The sequence below is a fragment of the Podarcis cretensis genome (assembly GCF_951804945.1).
Source record: "Podarcis cretensis genome assembly, chromosome: 2".
NCBI classification, from domain to species: domain Eukaryota; kingdom Metazoa; phylum Chordata; class Lepidosauria; order Squamata; family Lacertidae; genus Podarcis; species Podarcis cretensis.
Genome location: NC_137171.1, coordinates 117,904,961 through 117,920,046, shown reverse-complemented (window position 1 = coordinate 117,920,046; position 15,086 = coordinate 117,904,961). Strand labels below are relative to the sequence as shown.

The window sequence follows — 15,086 nt, the reverse complement described above, 5'->3', positions numbered from 1 at the left end:
TTCCAGGCTATTTAGCTTGCAAAATCTTTGCTTCAGTCTATTTACAAAAAGCGGAAGGCGGACTTCCCGTTTAGACCTTCCCACTTCGTTGCCTAATTCATAAATTTCATAAATTTCTTAATCGAATATTCCGTTTTTACTCCGTTTTTGTTTAGAGTCCAATTGTCATCAGGAAAAAGTCAGAGCTCTCCGGTGGTGGCTGTGCGGCTTCCCTCCATGAAAGTAGCAATCGGTTCGCAACACCGCGCTGCTCACCCCACTCCGCTCCGGAGCCCCAAAGAGGGGTTTCCCCGCGAGTGGGGGAGGCACTCTTGGTGCTCTGCCAAACCCCATGTTCCCAGGCTTCTCCGCCTGGGATTTATAGCAGGTACCCGCCTTCGCCGCGGCGGGAAGACCCAATTTTCACGGAGCCCATTCCTCCAGTCGGAGGAACTCCACCATTCGCCGATGGCGCTGATCCGGAAGTCCTGTAACCTGAAGCATCTGTAACCCGAGGTACCACTGTAACAGAATGAATTTCCATATGGACAAATGTCTGGTTCTACACTTAGGCAGGAATAGCGCAAATTTAAGATCAAGGACACCTGACTTGCCAGTAGTACATGTGAAAAGGATCTAGGAGTCCTAGCAAACAACAAGCTTAACATGTGTGATGCAGCAGCACAAAAATCTAATCCTACACAGCCACACAAGTGTTCAGTCTTTTGGAACATTTATTTATTTATTTATAAAATTTTATTCAGTTTTACAAAAGAGAAGAATTAACAAACCAACAAAAAAAAAAAACAGATATCACAAAAAGAAGAAAAAACAAAAGAAAAAAGCACATAAAAAAGCAAACTTAGCATAAAAAAACTCTTTCAAATTTGTAACCTTCAAAGCCTTATTTCCCTTACTTCCACCCGCCTCCCTTTCTTGTATTCCACTTAAAAAGTTAATTCAGCAAGCTCATTCGTTATTCATTTTCATCCTTTATCCCTCCCTTGTACTCTTATTTATCTTGATCACTAGAACCCCTTCGTTTCATTTTCAATGTCCTCAACATTCATATAATTTACAATGTTTTTGTAGATAGGCTTTAAACTTCTTCCAGTCCTCTTCCACCTGCTCTTCTCCTTGATCTCGGATTCTGCCAGTCATTTCTGCCAATTCCATATAGTCTATTACTTGCATCTGCCAATCTTCCAGAGTGGGTAAATCTTGCATCTTCCAGTGCTTTGCGATGAGTATTCTAGCTGCTGCTGTGGCATACATAAAAAAAGTTCTGTCCTTCTTTGACACCAATTGGCCGACCATACCCAGGAGAAAGGCCTCTGGTTTCTTCAAGAAAGTGTACTTAAACACCTTTTTCATTTCATTATATATCATTTCCCAAAAAGCCTTAATCCTTGGGCACGTCCACCAAAGGTGAAAGAATGTACCTTCAGTCTCTTTACATTTCCAACATTTATTATCGGGCAAATGATAGATTTTTGCAAGCTTGACTGGGGTCATGTACCACCTATATATCATTTTCATAATATTCTCTCTTAAGGCATTACATGCCGTAAATTTCATACCGGTGGTCCACAACTGTTCCCAGTCAGCGAACATAATATTATGACCAACATCTTGTGCCCATTTTATCATAGCAGATTTTACCGTTTCATCCTCAGTATTCCATTTCAACAGCAGATTATACATTCCCGACAATATCTTAGCATTGGGTTCTAACAGTTCTGTTTCCAACTTGGATTTTTCCACCTGAAAACCATTTTTCCTGTCCAAATTATAGGCCTCTCTTACTTGAAAATAGTGTAACCAGTCACACACCTTATCTTTAAGTTTCTCATAACTCTGCAATTTCAATTTATCTCCCTCCTGCTCCAAAATTTCCCAATATTTAGGCCAGTTCGATTCCATATTAAGTTTTTTCAAGGCCTTTGCCTCCATAGGTGAAAGCCACCTTGGGGTTTTATTTTCCAAAAAATCTTTATACTTCAGATATTAAACAATGCTTTCCTGACAATATGGTTTTTAAATGCTTTATATACTTTAGCCTTACCGTACCACAGGTATGCATGCCACCCAAAAACATTATCATATCCTTCCAAGTCTAGAATGTCCGTGTTTTCAAGAAGTAGCCAATCCTTCAACCAGCAGAAAGCTGCTGCTTCATAGTATAACTTAAAGTCCGGCAGGGCAAACCCCCCTCTATTCTTTGCATCAGTAAGAATTTTGTATTTTATTCTGGGCTTTTTGCCCTGCCAGACAAATCTAGAAATTTCTTTTTGCCACTTCTCGAAACAGTCCATTTTGTCAATAATTTGTAACGTCTGAAACAAAAACAACATTCTTGGCAATACATTCATTTTGATAACCGCGATTCTACCCAGTAAGGAAAGCTTCAAATTTGTCCAAATCTCAAGATCTTTTTTCACTTCTGACCAGCACTTCTCATAATTATCCTTAAATAGGTTAACATTCTTAGAAGTCATGTTCACGCCTAGGTATTTTACTTTCTTTCTTTTTTTTCTTTTCCAAATACATTTTTATTGAGGTTATACACATAACAAACATACAAACAGATACAAAAGAAAAAATTATAACAAAAAAAAACAAAAAAAGCGTCAGGATATACAAGCCAACTTTTTCCTCTCTCTAACTATACAAAGATAGATTAATCTGGCTGTTTCACAAAACAGTAAACGATTAAAAAAAAAACCAAAAAAACCCCGCAAAAACCACCTCCTGGACTTCCTTCCATCCTTTTGGTAAGTATCAAATATCTGCTTCCATTACGTATTTGATTTTTAATCTATAGGCCTAAATTCACACGCTGGTAGTATTGTTCTGACCCCGCCAATCACATTAAGCATTTATTCCAATATAGTTCCAGTATTTACTCCAATTTTTCAGAGATTTCTGTTCATCGTGGTCTCTTAATTTACCTGTTAATTTATCAAGCTCAGCATAATTTATCATTTTAATTTGCCAATCATTTATATTGGGGATAGTTTCCACTTTCCAATATTGTGCCAATAAAATTCTCGCTGCTGTGGTGGCATAGAGGAATATCGTTCTATCTTCTTTCTTAATATCTTTACTTTCTTAACCAGTGTTAGGCCTGTTTCTTCCTGAAACCTTTCCTTCTCAATCAGTGTTAAATTTTTCTCTAAAACCATAGTTTTGGATTTATTCAATTTAAAGCCTGCCACCTGACCAAATTCTTGGATTATTTCCAAAGCTCTTTTAGTACTTGGGATTGGCTCCTGCAATGTTAATACTAGGTCATCTGCAAAAGCTTTAAGTTTGTAATGTTTAACTCCGACCTGTATACCCTGAATCTGTTGTTCCCTTCTAATCATGTTCAGCAGGACCTCCAGGACGGAAATAAAAAGCAGAGGGGAAATTGGGCAGCCTTGTCGTGTCCCTTTCTCTATCTTAACTTCTTCTGTAACAGTATTGTTCACTATTAATTTTGCCTTTTGTTCTGAATAAATCGCACCTATACCATTTCCAAACCTTTCTCCAACCCCCATCCCTTGCAGATTTTTCCTCATAAAACTCCAAGAAATATTATCAAAGGCCACACAAGTGTTCAGTCTTTTGGAACAGTTTTTTGACATGTCCCTTATCTTAAATGGTATGAAAGGACCCATGCAGGAGAGAAGCCATACAAATGCTTCTGGGGGAGTTCCTACCTTGCATTGCATGAGAGATTTCACACAGGTTCCCAGACTGCGGGAGAAGGTTTGATAGGAATTCCAGCCTTCTCATCCATATGAGAAGACACACAAGGCTGCCTAGTTCCATAGTTCTCCATAGAAGAACTATGGAGAAAGAACTGGGAATTTACAGCCTGTGAAGTATTGAGGGAAAATCTAATCAAGATGTTTTATAGATGGAACTTAACACCTACACCAAAATAGCTAAAATGTATAAGACAAAAACAAATCTGTGCTGGAGGTGTGGTAAAACAGAGGGGACACTTATACATGTTTGGTGGACCTGTGAAAAAATCAAAAGCTTCTGGAATATAGTATATGATGAGCTTAAAAAAATGTTTCAGTATAACTTTATGAAAAATACAAAAGCTTATCTACTAGGGATAACAGACACAGGTATAGCAAGAGAAGATCAGAAAATATTCCTCTATATGCCACAGGAGCGGCAAGGATCCTCATTGCTAAAAACTGGGAAAAAGAGATTGTGCCAACAAAAAAGGAATGGCAAGACAAACTGTTAAGAGTATATTGAACTGGCTAGATTAACAGAGGCAATTAGAGATCACACTAGACAAGAGTTTCAAAAAGCATGGGGAAAACGCAGAGAATACTTCACAAAACAGTGCCCTAAAATACCTACCTGGACTTGTTTCGATTAAAATCTCAATAATTATTCATAAAGGAAACAGCTTATAAGAAGTCATCAGGAAGTCAGATACAGGATAAAGGAAGTCTTTTATTTGGTTGTTTGTATTGTTGTATGTTATGTTTATTGTATTTCAGTACTGGGGGATTGGGGGTTTATGTTACGTTGTAAATAAAATTTCCAATAAAAATTAAAAGATATATATGAGAATACACACAAGGCTGAAACTGTTCATACTGTGGGAAAAGTTTTACCTCAAACTCCATTCCCCTTTGACACCAGAAAATTCACATGAGAGCGGATGGAGATAAAGTTGTTGCACTGGACAGGAAGATTAATATTCTTCATATTTAGTGATATTAACAATTGAAAAAGTCCTTTTGGACTTTTTGCGTGGAAAGGAAATGAACGAATTACAGATATCTGAGGCTGAAGATTGGGGAAACACTGCCTAGCAGTTTTTCTGAAAAGGCAAAACTGACCAGAAGGCTTAGGAACCAAGAAGACAAGAGTTTTAAGAAAGAATGGGAAAGATTTATAATTTATTTAAGGATTTTAACGACACTTGTAATGTAACAAATACTTTGGATAACTTGGATAGACTCAAAATATAGACAAGGAAATAATATGCAGCTGAAAATGATGACAATAGGACCCATGGAGAGGATGGTGGGAAGGTTTGAAATTCAGAGAAATCTCTAAATTTGAGTGTATTTGATAATGTTATAACTTTATACTTGTAAAACCAAATAAAAACCTTTTTTTTTAGAAGAAGAAGAAGAAGAAGAAGAAGAAGAAGAAGAAGAAGATTTGAACTGCCAACCATCTGATCGGCGAGCCCAAGAGGCTCAGTGAAATGCCCCCCGTATTACAAAACATTTAACGAACGAAAACAAACCAATAATCCGCACTCCCACAACACATTTAAAAGGGCATTGGAAAACAGTCAGCGAAAGGCCTGTTTGAAGATAAATTCAGTGAATTCCTATTGAGGTATTATTTATTGGAACTCTTATAGTGTTACTGTCTGCTGCCACGGGAGGGGATTCTACCATTTTTGTCTCTCTTGCTGCTTCTGCAGATCATTACTGGAATGAATTCTCTCAAAGGGCAACCCAAAAACTGCTATTGTGAGGTAAATGTTGGTTTTTATACTTGTCATTCCGGTCTGGAAAGAAACTCCCAACTGGGCCTGAGAGGCAGATTTAGTCTCCTCAGGAGATCCTGAGGTGGGTTTTATAATTTTCCCACAGAAGAAAGAAAGGGAGGAGGGTCTCTCCGGAGAACGAGGCTCCTGAGAACGTGTAGAGTTCGGCTCCTGTGTCAGCGTCAAAAAGAGACACACGTCCCCCTTCATAGTCCAGAGTCACCCGGATCCTCCTGGGCTTCTCCCTCAGGGAAAGAGGAGAGGAAACAGGGGAGGTACGGGCCAAGTACTCCCCTCCCCTCTTCCCCACAGCCCAGATCCCTCCCTCAGGCCTTAAGGGGAAGATGCCCTTTCTCTGCAAAGAGTTCCTGGCGACCCCCAAAACCCACCATCCCCCACTTTCCACAGTGACTTCCCAGAAATGGCTGCCTGCTGTGAATCCCTCAGGTCCCAACACACAAGGCCAGTCGCTGAATCTCTCAGGATTGTCAGGCAGGGCTTGAGGTTTGTCTCCCCTACTCAGGCTTTCCCCATCCTCCGACAGGATGAGCCTGGGATGGGCTGTGTCTGGATCCAGAGTGACATTTGCTGTTGGGGAGAAGATGAGGGAAAGAGAAGAGAAGCAGATTCCCTCTCAGATATCGCCTCCAGGATTTGGACATTCCTTCATCAGAATGAAGGGGAGTGAGAGAGAGCAGGAGAGGCGAGGAGAGAAATTCCCCTCCTCTGACACTCTCTGTGTAAAATTGGGCATTCAAGGCTTCAGTGTTGGGGACTTCAGAATACAGACCAGAATGGAAAAATCCAGGCAGCAATATTCTTAAAGAGAAGATTTTATTCAATTTGGTTTTTGTCAGACAAAAAGCAAAAAGGGGTGCATTCAGGAAGAAATGAGAGAATGCCCACCGTCAGTCAGATGCAGACAACTTTTATGCCCTAAGGCAAAGCAACAGTTCAGCCCCTTGACCCACCCCTTAAACATTCCCCTTTATGCATAATCATTAAAGCTCTACCAATTAGAAAATTGGTGGTGGCCTTTTGGTTCCAAACTGCTTTCTCCATTAGGTGGCACTGATGGCTTAAAATCTCTGACCTATTTACTCGTTCCAGCAAATACCACTTGACCCCCCCTGTTTCTCAGAAAAGGGGACTGTGGTTTTAACAAGTTCAGGCCTAGGTCTGCATTTAGAATCCTGCGGTGGGCAGACATCCTGGGCAAACAGACAGTTTCTCAGAAACAGCTCAACTACTAGCAAAATCCCCTGACCTCATCCTCTTGCAAACTCGCTGTGTTGCAAAAATATTGTTCTTGCAAGCAGGGGCAAGCAGGGGAGAGAGAGAAATGTCTTTTTAGCTTTTAGTTTGCTCTCTAAGATGGCTTTCAGCTTATAAAATGGCTCCAGCCTGGCTCTCCAAAGTGGACCCAGGTGGACCCCGGTCCTCACTCCTTCATTCCCCCCTTTCCATCACGAAAATGCTGACCGGTTCCGGTTCATCATTTTCGATTGATGGACCTATAGGTCATAGAGAGCCAGGATATGGGTACGTGCTGAGACATTGACCAGTGCTCGTTTGTGAATGGTGGAACGGTTAAGTGGCAGTGGGAGAAGTGGCAGTCCACTCGTGGCATCTGTTGGGGCCAAGGTGCATACCAGACATTTCGACTTATTGGCCGAATGGGCTACCATTTCAGCCATTTGTAACCACCTATTGTAGGGGTTAGACGGGGAAAAATTGGCATGGGAGGCCAGGGGACTCTTTCCCGCTTTGGCCAATACACAGGTAGGTTCTCCAATTCTCCAACCAGATATGATATTGTTCATGCCAGCAAGAATACAGGAGCATCCAAAGAAGTAGAGCAGTACATACCACTCCTACCCACCAACCCCAATATTTCCATAGTTCCTCCCACCAATACTCGGGGCCATTCCTAATATTCTTTTACCGCTGAAGGGCCCACTGATATTCGTATTCTATAAACGCTTGGGCCTCTGGGGTTATTTTCCACCTTATTTTGGAAGCTCCTACCACTTGGATCAACTTCCCAACTATTCCCGGTGGGTGGAGACCCCTGTGGTTTCCTGGGAAAATACTATACCCAAAAGGGGCCCCTTCTTCCACGTAAATGATGTTGCACCCACAAGAATATATCCACCTCTGCAACGGCCTGACACACGGGGTGACTATATCAAGGGGTTCTGGTCCCAATACCAAAAGTCCTAGTGGTGCCTCTAAATTTGCTGGAGAGCAAGTTTCTACGTTGGGGACGCTGCCCGCTGGCGCCCCCCCCCATCCAATTCTTCCAGAACTAGGTGCCCTGTCTGTCTACTGGGTGGCAACTCTTATGCAGCCACAAGAATACCCTGCCACATTCAAGGGTATTAGGTATGGAGTTACCAGGCCCAGCAGTTTAGGTAGTATTCTGGGATTTTGGGAGGCTCGAGCCACCACGACAACCACAGGTGGGGCTGCAGAATTTACTGGCACTTGTTCAGCAATTTCAATGCACACCTGGTTCAGGCTCCCTCCTCTACAACACTTGCATTAAGATAGGTTCCGTCCCATGCAACACCTGGATTAAGATTAGGACCTGGTCTATTAAATGGGGTTGGTACAGTGCTCTATCCCCCGATTGACAGTTGGTTACCCCCGCGCAACAGCAAGAGCGGTCCAGAATGCGATAGATTTCGACCGTCTCTGCAAGTTCCCGTAGGAGCAGTACCCACGTATGCTGGACAGTGGTGTGGAAGAGGAGCCACAATGGGGTAGTGGGATGTTGCAATACGGCAACCTCATCAAACCCCTGTTTCCAATAGCCAATGAGCACGCCATCTCTTACCACTGGCAAGACGAACCAGTCGTAGCAGAGGCCAGCAGGCCAGTAAGGTTGGTATGGCTCGGTAGGGTCAGGGCAATAAGACACAGAACAAATCAATATAGAACATAATAGAGAAAAGAGAAAGTCCTTATGAAAGTCCTTGTGATGATCAGCTGCAGGATCTCGTTGCCCGTGGCCCAACGCGCATTCCCGGTAGCGTCAGACACAAGGTGATGATCAGCTTCAGAGGGTCAGCAGGATTTCTCTTGCAAGTCCAGACACCCTCCGACTTCTTCAGACGCGTGTGATGTACCCAGGGGATCACCTCGGCTACTTTCACCGCAGTTGGGGATGAGGGGGTCGCCAGACGCTGTCACCCTGTTGGAACTGGTGAACCGGATCAGCGAGACTGGAAGAAATACCTGGAAAGGAAGCAAACACACACGACACACCTTTTGGATATAGCAGCAGTTAGCTGAGATAGGTTGGGGATGTAGAATATTCTCCCAAGGTCTCCTTTAGCAGCTGGGCCTCCCAAATGGGTGGATTCGTGGCAATTCTTCACAATGACACTGGCCAGATGCTGTGGGACAAAAACACGGTTGTCTGGTCCTTCCTGGAGCATTGCTCCTTCTTGACATGCCCACTGCTGTTCATCAAGGGTGTAACGCGGTTCTACGTTGTCTGGAGTGAGTTCTGGGATGAGGGCTGCGGTGACCACTGGTGGAGGTTTCAGAGCTGCTTCACGAGCTTCTGGTTGCCTTTAGTGACCATGTCCCGGCCTCTCCCATGGCCTTTGTAGTGCATCACAGCAATCTCTTCGGGGGCCCATACAGCTTCCAGTAATGTCTCAACTTCTGGACCGTATTTCAGGGCTTTCCCGTGGGCTCCAATCAAGCCCCGCTCTTTCCATAGGGCGCCATGCGCATGCAGGGTTAAGAAGGCATATTTGGAATCTGTATAGATGTTAGCCTTGCATCCAGCTGCCAATTGCAGGACCCTAGTCAGTCCAATTAATTCAGCCTTTTGGGCAGAAGCGCCGGGGGACAGGGGTTCTGCTTCCACAACCTCCTCATTGGTCACTACAGCATATCCTGCTTTACGAAGGCCGTCCACAATGAAACTGCTGCCATCTGGATAATATACAACGTCTGGATTCTTCAGCGGCTCATCCTTCAGATCCGGTCTGCTGGAATAGACCTCATCCATCACTTGGAGACAATCATGGTGTTCCATGCTGTCTGTGTCTGGCAAAGGCAGTAGAGTAGCTGGGTTGAGGGTGTTGGCAACCCGTAAATGTATTCTGGGATTATTCTTTTGGCAAAGCAGGCATTTCCTGGAAATCTGGGCTGCCAGTTGATAAAGCTTGGCTATATAGACATACTTCTCCAGCTGCTTGGTTGTGGCATCTGGCCCCATGTGGGTGGACTCATGGTATCTCTGAATTATCTGCTGGGAAAGGAACTCTGGGATCTATATCCTATCATCAGGGGTAAGGTACCATTCTTCTTTGGACAATGTCAACTCCTGAGCATCTGCAGTGTCCCTTTCCTGCTTTGTATAGGCTGGTTTGTCAGCAGTGCTTAAGATCCCTTCTGGGACCAGTGCTCCAATAACTGAGGCTGGGGCTGGTGCAGTCATGAGGCATCACTTAATAGTCTCAAAAGCTTCTTGTTGGGCTGGCCCCCACTCAAAGGGGTTTCTTTCTCCTCCTCTGGTACTCTCGTTTAGAGGTTTTGCTAAAATACTGAAGCCTGGCATACAAATTCTGCACAAACCTGCTGCTCCTAGGAATCCTCGCAACTGTTTTCTGGTGGTGGGTTCCTTCATGCAGCAAATAGCTTCTTTTCTCTCTGGTCGCAGTGTCCTTTGCTGGTGTGACACATTAAAACCTAAGTATTTCATTTTATTTTGGCACAATTGACCTTTCTGTTGGGAAACTTTGTATCCCGCCTCCCACAGCAGGGGGAGCAATTCTTCGGTGCCCTCTCCTTCAGGGCTGCCCTGGTGCTAGAGAGGCTGGACTCAGCTGCACTCAGGTCCTTATGGCTCTGATCCCCTGCCAGCCTCACTTGAGCCTCCAGCTTGGCTACCTCGCTTCTCCTCAGCCAGCTCTCTGGTGACAACTTCCAGCGCCTGGGCTGCTTCGTGCCCCTCCTTCTTCCCTTTGGCCAGGCTCTGGGCAGCCTCCCTCTGAGCCACAGCCACCTGCACCTGCAGAGAGGCAATCTCTGCCCGGAGCTGGTCCTCTATGCCCTCCTTCTCCTTAAGCCTGCAACGTGGCACGAGCCAAGTCCTCCTGGAGCTCAGCCAGTGCTCCTTGGTGCTTGGTGTTCAGGTGCTTCACCTGAGCCTCCAGTTCTGCCACCTTCTGCTGCTCGGCCTGTAGCCTCAGGTGGGCCTGTTCCTGCTCCTGCTCCTGCTCCTTAAGCCTCCCCAGCTCCCCTGGGTCTCTTTTGGCAGCCACAGAGGAAAGCTCTGCCATCTGGTGCTGCAGCTCCTCCACCTTGGTCCTGGAGGCTTCCCTCAGCTGCTGCAAATATGGAGGACAGCAAGTCCACCATTGCCTGGGCTTTTTCAGTGAATGCAGGGGTGTGGGTCTTCCAATTCATCAAATCAGTGGTGGTGAAGGGGACGTATTGGAGGGTGAAGGGGGGAGCAGGGAGTGGCTTGTCCCAAACTACACGAAGGGGGGGGGGTCAGGACTTCTGTTCTTGCCTCTGTGGTGGAGCTGGACCGCTTTAGGTGCTCCCCCAATGCTTTGGCTCGAGCATTGCGATAAGCTTCTGCAGCTTCTCGATACATAGGAATAGTCGTCCTGTATTTGGCCATCTGTTCTCTCAATTCTTTAACTTTGGGGTATATTTCCTCCAGGGTCTGGTCGCTGGGCTCTGCCTTGTCTACTTCTGGGGTGTCTGGCAGCCCCCCCTTTCCTATTGCTTCGGCTCCTGGGGCCACATAGTGGGGCAACGGTGGAGCATTGGGGACATGGGGCTGTCCCTGTCCTCCCAAGGGGGCCACCACGGCACTGGGAACAGACATTTTCCTGCCTGTGTTCCTTTAATTTCAGTCCTAAGGGCCATAATTTTGCATTGATCAGTCTTATATTTCTTCAGTCAGGGGGTGGGGGGGGTTCTCTATTATCACGTGAACCTCTAGAACTTCATCCATGGTCACAAACTCATCCAAGTTAAATGGAGAAAACTCTTCTTCCTCTTTTGGTTTTGTGCAGGTTTTTTTGTTTGTTTGTTTGTTTTAACTTCTAATAGTTCTCCCAGCAGACACCTGCCACTGGCTGCTCACACCCTGTGTCAGCTTCAGGTGTCTGGCTTATTCTTCATCTCTTCCTTCATCACTGTGGTGGCCACAGAGATGCAGGTCTTCTCTTGAGGCTCCTCTGCCTGAGCCTCAAACTAGGGGTCTGTTGCAGTGTTCTCTGAGACACACCTGAGCTCTGAGCCATCCAGCTGGTGCCTGGTTAAGGGCACCAATTAAATTGCCCTCCCTGTCTCAACTGTAACTGCTATAGGTCTGAAAGCATTTCGTAATTCCTAGCCATAGACCACCTCTCACTGGTCATCAGAGAAGCTAGGGGACTGTTGGTGGTTTCCCTGATGTGTTCCAAACTGCCGCTGGTCACAGAAATACCCAGCTCTTCCCTAGCTAAGTTCTGGGATTTAGGTTGCCCTCCCTGGTCAAGCTGTAGTTACTATAGGGATCAAAACTGTTGGAGGTCTGCAAGGCTCATGTGTTTCCCAGTTCAGTGCTGGGCTATGGAGAAACTAGGAGGCTTGCCTTACTACCAAAGCCACAACTCAGCAGAGAATCCTCCAGCTTTGCCTGGCTGAACTCTTGCCTTCATTGAGGTCCAGAGATCTGAAAGTTTTATATGCATTCTAGTTCAGTATATCAACTTGGATAACCTAAGGGATCTCTGGAGCGATCCCCTCCATCGCTCCCAAAGCTGCATCTGAGTCTGAAACTCTTCCCTAAGTAGGTCCTCAGCCTCAAAAGATACTCCTTGTTGCCCTGTCCCAGCTAGGACCCCTATGTTTCTGAAAGATTTGATGCCTGCTGACTGAGGAGTAGACATCAGAAAACCTTGGGGTGGTTATTCCTTTGAGGCCTCCTCTCTCTGATTGTAAGTAATTTGGGCCAAATCAAAAGCATTCAAAAGGACTACATTGGCTTGTTTCAGACCCCATTTTTCAGATACTCCGCTCCTAACCGGGTTTCAAAATTCCTTCCACTCTCCACACACTTCAGGTTGTGACCTAGGTGAGGTCGCCCTACTAGGAAATGCACAACCCTGCACTCGCTTGGCTAAAGGGACGCTAAGCCCTGACCACTCATTCACAATTCATGCACTGGAGTATCTGACATACAACATACAAAACACACCAGTTCCCTCTGCCCCGTTTCCTTCTTCCAAATACCTTAACGTGGGTGGTTATCAGGGGACAATCCTTTTCCCCTTAATGCCACTGGCCACGTTGGAGATGTGATCAGGATCTCCCTTCTCCTTGTTCAAAAGGAGGCTTCCTATTCCCCACAGGACTTGTTTTCATCTACTCACCCCAGCCGGCTGGTTCCTCCTGCCCTGTCCTGTCAACCTCGGTCCTTCAATCCGTTGTCTCCTCTCACAGGATCCAGCAGAAGGGTCAAATTGGCTTCGCCCTCCTCCGAAGAAAAGCCTCGGTGGCGCCAGGAGCAAGCGGCCGGTTGCCCCTTCCCCTGTGCCCTGTCTAGAAAAGGACAAGGGAGCTGCCTTCTGGTCTTTTTGAGGACTTAAGGTCCCTATCCGAGTCACCTTGGGCACCAGAAATGTTGGGGACTTCAGAATACAGACCAGAATGGAAAAATCCAGGCAGCAATATTCTTAAAGAGAAGATTTTATTCAATTTGGTTTTTGTCAGACAAAAAGCAAAAAGGGGTGCATTCAGGAAGAAATGAGAGAATGCCCACCGTCAGTCAGATGCAGACAACTTTTATGCCCTAAGGCAAAGCAACAGTTCAGCCCCTTGACCCACCCCTTAAACATTCCCCTTTATGCATAATCATTAAAGCTCTACCAATTAGAAAATTGGTGGTGGCCTTTTGGTTCCAAACTGCTTTCTCCATTAGGTGGCACTGATGGCTTAAAATCTCTGACCTATTTACTCGTTCCAGCAAATACCACTTGACCCCCCCTGTTTCTCAGAAAAGGGGACTGTGGTTTTAACAAGTTCAGGCCTAGGTCTGCATTTAGAATCCTGCGGTGGGCAGACATCCTGGGCAAACAGACAGTTTCTCAGAAACAGCTCAACTACTAGCAAAATCCCCTGACCTCATCCTCTTGCAAACTCGCTGTGTTGCAAAAATATTGTTCTTGCAAGCAGGGGCAAGCAGGGGAGAGAGAGAAATGTCTTTTTAGCTTTTAGTTTGCTCTCTAAGATGGCTTTCAGCTTATAAAATGGCTCCAGCCTGGCTCTCCAAAGTGGACCCAGGTGGACCCCGGTCCTCACTCCTTCATCAGAGGTTTGGGGAATGAGAATTAAGAGAACAGCTATGGACCCTTTGTGCCCTCAAGTTGATGAACTTGGAGAACTGTTATAAAGGAGATATAATGAAATTCAGTTAGAGGGGATACGAGGAAGTCAGTCATCAATGCGATGAAAGTTGGATATTTGAAGAGATAATCTTTTTATTTTCTTTTTTTCCTCTTGAGTGTTTATTGTCTTTTGTAGTGTGGTGTGTTTCCCCCCCCCCTCTCTTTGTTGTGTATTTTGTTATGTTATTTTTGTGATAAATGTTGAAAAGCAAAAAAAAAAATTTGAACGAAAAAAAAGGAAGACCCTTCAAACCCTGGAATGGATACGCCTGGCTCTCTGATGTCAGTCTGCCTGGCATACGCCAATGTTTTGGGTAGGAATGGCTGAATCAGTCAGTTTTGGTTTTCTCAGTTTTTAATTTTCCAATCTTAAGTTCAGTTATTCACATTTCCACATTCATCAGCAATATAGTGTGAACTTTCTCCTTTTATGTAATTCTCTCTCCCCCCCCCCCCCAATATACACATTTTATAAAGCAATTTTCTATAATTTGATTAATTGCTGCACATATTACCTGGCTGGAGAACTGCACTGGAAAATCCAGAGAATTGCAAATGTTGATGGGTGGCTGTGATTCAGTCTGCTTCTTGAGCACAAAGGGCAAATGAGGCAGATTCATCTTTAAGTGTGAGCTTAGTGGAATCCCCTCCCATACCTGGTTTTCAGTTTTAACTTCTTAATGTGCACCCAGTTTTGTGTGCTAAAAAACTCCCTCCTAACACACATTTCATTGTGCCGTTCATACATCAGTAAGCCTTCTAGGACACTGTCCCTAATAGGAAAAACTCACAATTTAAATCACTAGTCAGTAAGACTTGATTTAAATCTTCTTCTTTTTTTTACAAAAGGACTCATTCTTGCTGGTATAATCCTAATACAGTATTTACAACCAGATGAAGGTTTTGTTTCTGGAATAATAAATTTTCGGAGTAGTTTTTACAGTTATATCAAAAATTACTGATTTGGTTGTACTATTAGAAATACATAGACAATTATGAAATTATTGTGAGGTTTAATAAGTTAACTGTTTATATTTGAACAACTTTTCTGCTGTACTCTATTGAAAGGAGAAAAATAATCATTTCCTTAATAACAATTTAAACCATTTATTTAACTAAAGCAATAACATTACAGCATATGCATCAATGTTTGTTAACTGATGTGATTAAACTTATTT

The 15,086-nt window shown here is 44.4% G+C and overlaps 1 long non-coding RNA gene across 1 annotated transcript in view; it reads left to right on the top strand.

Annotated features, from left to right (window-relative positions):
• Positions 1-6,124, top strand: part of LOC307209254 — a 73,760-nt gene extending 67,636 nt beyond the window's left edge. The window contains exon 3 of the long non-coding RNA XR_013835480.1: positions 6,045-6,124. This is a non-coding gene — a long non-coding RNA (uncharacterized lncRNA). The remainder of the gene's footprint in view (positions 1-6,044) is intronic.
• Positions 6,125-15,086: the final 8,962 nt, after the last annotated feature.